The following is a 7,472-nucleotide window of genomic DNA, read 5'->3' as shown; positions in this document are numbered from 1 at the left end:
TAATATATGACCACCTAGAATAAATACTGTAACTATAAGCCTGTCTTTCTACTAGGGTGGTTACATGACTAAATTCATGCCAATTGGATATAAGCAGAAAATAAATGTGCAACATCTATGCCCTTACAATGAAAGGTAGTCCTCTACTACTCCCCTCTCCTTGCTGTAATGTGGACTTGATAGAATGAGCTGGAACAACCATCTTTATCCATGATAATGGAGTATGGATGGCAGAGGAACAAAGTATATGAATCGTGGATCTCTGATAATTTTAGTGCTGCAGGAAATACTGGACCACCTACCTCTGAGACTTTTACATGAAAGAGAAATAAAGGTCTATCTTATTTAAACCATTGTTGTTTTGGTTACTTTTGTTACAGTAGCAAAAACTACCTCTTAAGCACATGATACATACTTGTAGGAATATAATGTAGCAACTAAAAGCCTCCTAATGGCAAGCGAACAACTAATAAAGTAATATTTCAGAAAGAGCAAAATATATTATGCCAATTTTGCACATTATACCATTCCAAAATAGTAAAGGAAAGTAATCTCCAAAATGTTAATGGGAGTAAAGTTTTGATGGTAAGAGTAGGGATAATTTTTAAGATGTACGTCTTATTCTTGTCTATTATGAGAAAAATATCAAACGAATTCCATTTGAGGGGCATTTTACAAAATATTTGACCTGTAATTTCCAATACTGTCAAGGTCATCAAAAACAAGGCAAGTCTTGTTATAACTGTTATAGCCAAGAAGACCTTAAGGAGACAAGGTAACTAAATGTAGTTTGGTGTCCTGCATGAGATCTTGAAATAGAAAAAAAAATTAGGTAAAAACTAAGAAAATCTTAAAATGGGCTTTACCTAATAATATATTAATATTAGTTTATTAATTGTGACGAATGTAACATAGTAATGTAAGATGTTAACAATAGAGAAAACTGGGCGTGAGCTATATGGGAACTGTTATATAGGAACTGTTGAGCAGAACACAGTGCATGGTAACCAATGCCCAGAAAGGAAGCCAATTATTGATACATGGAGGATAGCAAAGATCATCACAAGGCTAGACACCAGGAACAGAAGTCCAAACACTTCTGCCCACAGCAGAAGTCACCAAGAAAAGCACCACACAGCCAAGCACTGGATGGGAAAAGGCATTTAGTCACATGGTGAAGAGACAGAACAAAATCAGTTCCAAGAGTGTGTGTCAGTCCCTCATGGCCAGCGGGTGCCCCTGGCAGCCCATACTAGGTAATTGGCCTACATGTACCCCTCTAGTGCTGCCTCAGAAGAATCCTGACCCCGCCCCTGCCAAATAATGAAAGCTAGGGACACGCCTGAAGGCCACTGACATACACTCCTAAGCAGAACAACAGAACCCTCATTGAGCTTGAAACAGATCTTGGGCTCTTTACCTTACCATGAGGTAAGGAAGATCAAGGCTAATGGCCTAACCTAATGTGGCTGAGTGAGTACAAAGATTGTGCACATGAGACTGCCTTTCCCAACAGGAAGTTTCGTACTGTCTTCATAACATTTCTATAAATATAAATCTACTCTAGATTAAAAAAAAACTTTATTAAAAAGTGTTCCAGGCACTATTGCTGGCTACAGACTTTGCTACCAATATGTTAGCACTTTGTCTGTGTGGGCAGAAGCCGGGCCTGTGATATCTCTAGCTTCTGCCAGATTTCCCCCTTCAGCTCCTCTGACTCCTGAGCTAAACGTAGCTCCATGATGAAGGGCATCAGCTTCTCCTGCAAGTCACTGGCATCACTGAAGGTGGAGGTTTGGAGGCAGTGATGAATCAGTCTGAATGCCAGTCCTTTTCATGGATTCCAGTTTTCCTTTACTCTCCTCTACTTCATGTCCTTCTTAACTGCTCATCTGCCTGCCCTGCTGACCTGAGACCTACCACCAGAGGCTGAAGCAACAGATAAACATAAACTGTTTAACCAGTACCCAACCAATACAAGGTAAAATCCATATAATTGATCCCATATATTGTATTTTCCCTAACCATTGTTTTTCTGATCAAATCTTGCCTGCTATACCTATGTAATCTACTAAGAACTTTTGTTAAAAATCTTATATATTGAGGCACCAACTGCCTAATTTCAAGGGCTAAGGGTCATAGAGTCAATCAACTACTAGGAGGCTGAAGATTAGAAGGCAATATGTCCTGATACGGTTTCTGATACAGTATCTTGGAACCTCCTGAAATGCTGCCAACCTCCAAAATGAATCAAGACAAACAACCATTTTGTTGAGCTCTCCATTGAAGAATTAATAACATTAATGAAATCTATCTAATCACTATATATTCTAGTTCTCTTCTACTTTCAAATTCATTACATCTATAATGAAAATAAAAGATATTTTTAGTGGTCAAAAGACATAAAATGATTAATCACATATCTACTAATGACATTTTAAAAGTACCTCAGCCCAGAAATGTGACACTACAATCATTAAACATCAGATTCAATTTTCAAAGATACTAATTTTAAACTTTATACCGATGACAGAAACATAAAATTATATCCAGTAAGCTCAGATGCTCTGGATAATGGAAAAGCTCAGTTCTATGGCACTGCCTGAAAATAATATGCTTTTAGAAGTTCTGCAAGTTGAGTAGGGAGATACCTGATCAGAATATGACAAAGTGATGCTACAAATTGTTCAGAACAGAAAAATTCCAGTTCCAAAGAGATACATTTTTTGAGACACTGATTGAGGTCCAAGAGCAGCATAATGGTACCAAATGGATAAAAACAACAATAAAGTCACTTCTCATGCATAATGCATAGGCATTCTCTATTGGAGTTGATATCACCATCTGGTGTCTAATTATTCCCGCTTCACACCACACGGTGGTATGCACCTAATGAAATGACTGTACATTATAATAACTCAGTACACAGACTCTTTGCTGCTAATGATAAGGTGCTAGTTGTTGTTGTTGTTTTACATGTTATGGAAATCCCAAGGAATTTGGTGTTCATTGCTTAAAATAAATATTTTGTATGGTGTCACTAGGAAAAGAGAGCTCTAATTAAATTTTATTCTTCTAAAAGATCTATTGTTTTTTTTTCACACACACACACTGTATTTTATTTTTACAAGAGATAAATAAACTGACACCAAGCATTGTAAATGGATGACCATATTGTTTCTTTATGTTTTATTAGTTTCTGCTAACATCTGTACCACAGAAATTAAAGTCCTGATTCTTTATTCTCATCACGTGATCTTTTTTCAAACTACTTTTATTTCGACTTATTCATAAATATCTTCAAGTTGTAGGAATCAAGGTTAACAGTTATTTGTTCTTTCCTAAATAACAAAAAAGGCAATTTTATGAAACTACACATTTATTCATTCATTTATTCTTCATTCAATTAATTAATTGCTTATTTATTAGGCATTAGAAACTTTTTTTAGGGTCTGGGGAAATAATTAATTACCCCTTGGAAAGACTCAGGTCAATTAATGAAAAATAAATATAGGTAAGTGATTACAATAACATTTTGTAAATGCTATAATTAGAGGTATTTACAGGTTCTTAATGAAGTAGAAAGGAGAGGTTCTTCATGATATCTTTTAAACCTAAAGATATTGTTAATTTTTTTGGTTGGAGTTTTAGGTACTTATTGGTGCACTATAAGCTTCCCCAGAATGTAGTGGTTTAAAACAGCAATGATTTATTTGTTGATGATTTTGTAATTCACTCACGGCTTGGAGGCAACAGTTCTTGCTTGCGCCACATGGCAACTTTAGGAAGCTTTAACTGGAGGGACTGGAGGGCCAATTCGAAGATAGTTCACTCACAAGGATGAAAAGTTGGTCTGGGTTTGAGTGGTGGTTTGGTGGAATAGTCAGTTAGGAACACCAATTATCTGCCACATGGGCCTCTCTAGGTGACTGCTTGGGCTTCTTCACAAAATGGCACGTTAAGTTGCAAAATAGAGGAAGTGGAAGCTGCCAGTCTTCTTAAACTTAAGGCCCAGAACTGGCAGAGTATAACTTTCACCATATTTTGTATAAGAAGATACAGGTCCAGTCCAGACTCAATTGCTTGAAGAATTAGACTGTACTTCTCAGAGCTCTAGTTTTAGCTATTTTACATCACTCATTGCTATAAAATTTATCAAGCAAATATAATCCTGGAAAGTACTTCACGGAATAAAGGCTTGCTTCTCTTAAAATCTGGTAATGTATGTAAGACTCCATTTTAATACTGTGGTTCTAAAAAGGAAACTCTCTATTCCATGGAATATCTGAAAGTCAGGATTTAATTTTAGGTCTGAAACAGTTTGTGCTAATCAATAGAAATTTTTGTCTCTATCACAAATATATGTTAGATAAATTTGAATTTCAAATCACATTCTATATATAACAAACATTTAAACATTATGTACCATATGTGGTAAATGCTTTATACAATATTTCATTCAATTACCACAATAGAACATTCAGGTAAAATTATTACCCTCATAAGAGAACTGAGGCTAATGGAAATGAGTAGTTTATCTGAGGTTGTGCAGCTAAAACATGGAAGTTCTTGGATTTATTCCCTGGCTGCCTTTCTCCAAAGTCTTAGTGCTGTACGGTACTGCCTAAGCACAGACAAATTGAATATTAAGTTTCACGAAATGTAGTTTCATCTGTTTTTCCTTCTGATATATTGAGTGTCCACTTACAAATACAATTTATTGTTATTTAATTTAAGGAGACTTGAAAGTCTGGTAACATGGTTTCTATTTTATTCAACCTGATCAATGAATCATTTAACCAACTTTTCTCTACACAAAAATTTCAACTTACAAAACAGTTTACAAAGAAAATATGTATTACCAGATATGTGTGTATATAACAAATTAATATTTAGAATTAAAATAGGTAAAACTGGGAGATGAAATTATACATGTTTACAGGTCAGATTTAGGTATGAAATTCTGTGTTTAATCATCTAGTCGCTTAAATAGTTACCTTTTCTATGCCTTCTTTTTCTATTTCATAAGCTCCATGATGGACAGTAATAAGACCTCTTATTTTATATGCAAGGTTGACAGCCTAGTAGGTATTGAATAGGTTGTAAAAGTTCTGTATGAATATTTATAAAAACAATTAATTGGGTGAAAAATCAATCAGAAAACTCAAATCCATAATACTAGGTCAAGTGTAATCATACTGGAAAATTTCCCTGTTGAGACTTTTGCTATTCATTTTTCTGCTATGGTAAGAGAAAATTACATGAAAGTAGATTATAGTCATACTTTGAGACAATTATTTCAAGACTATTTGAGAGCAGAGAAGTACTGAAGAGCTTTTTGAACAATTACAGTTATATTTTTTAGAATTTTTCTCCATTAACATTAATTATGTTCTCCCTAGAGTCATGAGCTCAGGAGCCTTTTGAAAAGGCAAATTCATTCACCAACAGATGAATGTTTTAAGTTTTCAATTCATTACCATTTGACCTGAAACATTTAGAGTTGCTTATTTTTCTTTTTTTAAGTAGTTTTATTGAGATACAATTTACATACCACAAAGTTCACCCGATTAAAGTTATCATTCAATGGTTTTTAGTTTGTTTCCTGAGGTTTTGTGTGTGTGTGTGTGTGTGTGTGTGTGTGTGTGTGTGTGTGTGTGTGTGATCATCACCATACTCTTAGATTTTCATCACTCTTAAAAAGAAACCTTTGACCAAACAACAATCAGTCACTGTCCTCCCATCCTCCCCCACTCCCAGTCCTAGGGAAGCTAATCTATTTTGACTTGTCTTTCATTTCAGTTAGAGAAGTTGTAAAAGAAAAGTATTCTCAGATTATGGGTAATACAGTATATAACGCATAGATATAGATCACCATGCGTTCTTCTCATCTTAATACTATGTTAAAGACCAGGAATATAACTTGAAGTGCATCCTGTGAAACAATCAAAGTCTTTTTAATGAAATGTAGTAGTATAGCAATGGGAGCTGGCTCAACCTTCAGCTCAAGAATCCTGAATTACAGTCACTTTCGGAAAACCCATTGGGGATAACAGGAGAAAATAGCACATACTTCTCAAAAGTATAGGTTTTCTGCACACTTATTTTGTGCCCCTATTTTTCATGTTGTCCATTCCTAAGATATGTTTATGTATCTATACTCACTCTCATAAGTTATTTTTTTAAAAACTTTTCTCACATTGCCTCTGACAGTCATCATTCTAGTTTTTATCACTTGGCATTCCTGTGAGTCTCCTCTTCTAAATCCTGCCTGACCAAAAACACACACACTTTTAAAGTTTTATTTTTATTTTTTTTATTTTTGTTTTTGCCACAAGTAATCTTTCTTCGGACCTCTGATCTGCTTCACCAAGGCTCTTTTTAATTTGTCACCTTGGATAATTTCTTATCCTTTACTTTCTTTTCCTTACTCTTCCCAGAAATATCTCATTCCCTCAACTTAACCCTCCAGTGGGTGCCTGCTTTTTCAGTGCAGTCTATTAAACATGTCACGCATAACCTAATGTAAATTATGCCCCTAGCATTTACAGTAGGTCATCAGTGTGTTGGCTTCTAGTGCTAGCTTTCCTGTTGTTGAAATAAAATAAGTAATATGTATTTTTTCTGGCATTTTTAATATTACTGTGTAGCACAATATAGTACAATAAAATGGTTACAGACATGGATTTGGGGTCTTATGAAAGAGATAAGTTCCCAATTCTGACTTTAACTTCCAAGTCATTTGAATTCTCTAAACTCCAATTTCTTCATCTGTAAAAATGAAATAATAATACTGCCCTCATAGAGTAGTGAAGAGAAAATAATGTTGTATTCAAACACTTAGCATAACGCCAAAAAATGATAGTAATATTACCAATCATATGATTTTTATCATTACTATTCACACACATTAAGCCTTCACTAGACTTTTTTGGGGTGAATATGGGTAAAATCTATTTAAAATATGATTTTTATAGAAAAGTAAATTCTAAATAACAAACTGACAATATTTCCATAACGCAGTGTACTTGAGACTTGCTGTGTAAAAATAATATAAAGATGATTTAGTTGATTCTCTGTCATTTAGTCAGAAATATGTAGATACTCATCTGCTTCTTTAATTTCTCCAATGAATAAGGTGTCACTTAACCTTTTTTGACAAATTAAATGGAATTTAAAAAGTTTTCTAATACACACGTTTGCCATCAAAACTTGTTAGGTGTAAAGGAAAACGAAAAAAGAGGCAAGAAGTATAATCTTATCATGCCATTATGGAAATACTTTCTTATAAATCTGATAGAATAATATATGCTTTTCTCCCTCATTGTAAATTTTTTTAACATATTTATTGGGGTATAACTGTTTTACAATAGTGTGTTAGTTTCTCCTTTACAACAAAGTGAATCAGTTATACATATACATATGTTCCCATATCTCTTCCCTCTTGCGTCTCCCTCCCTCCCACCCTCTCT

This window comes from Physeter macrocephalus, chromosome 10 (assembly GCF_002837175.3).
Source record: "Physeter macrocephalus isolate SW-GA chromosome 10, ASM283717v5, whole genome shotgun sequence".
NCBI lineage: Eukaryota > Metazoa > Chordata > Mammalia > Artiodactyla > Physeteridae > Physeter > Physeter macrocephalus.
This window is presented reverse-complemented; position numbering follows the sequence as displayed.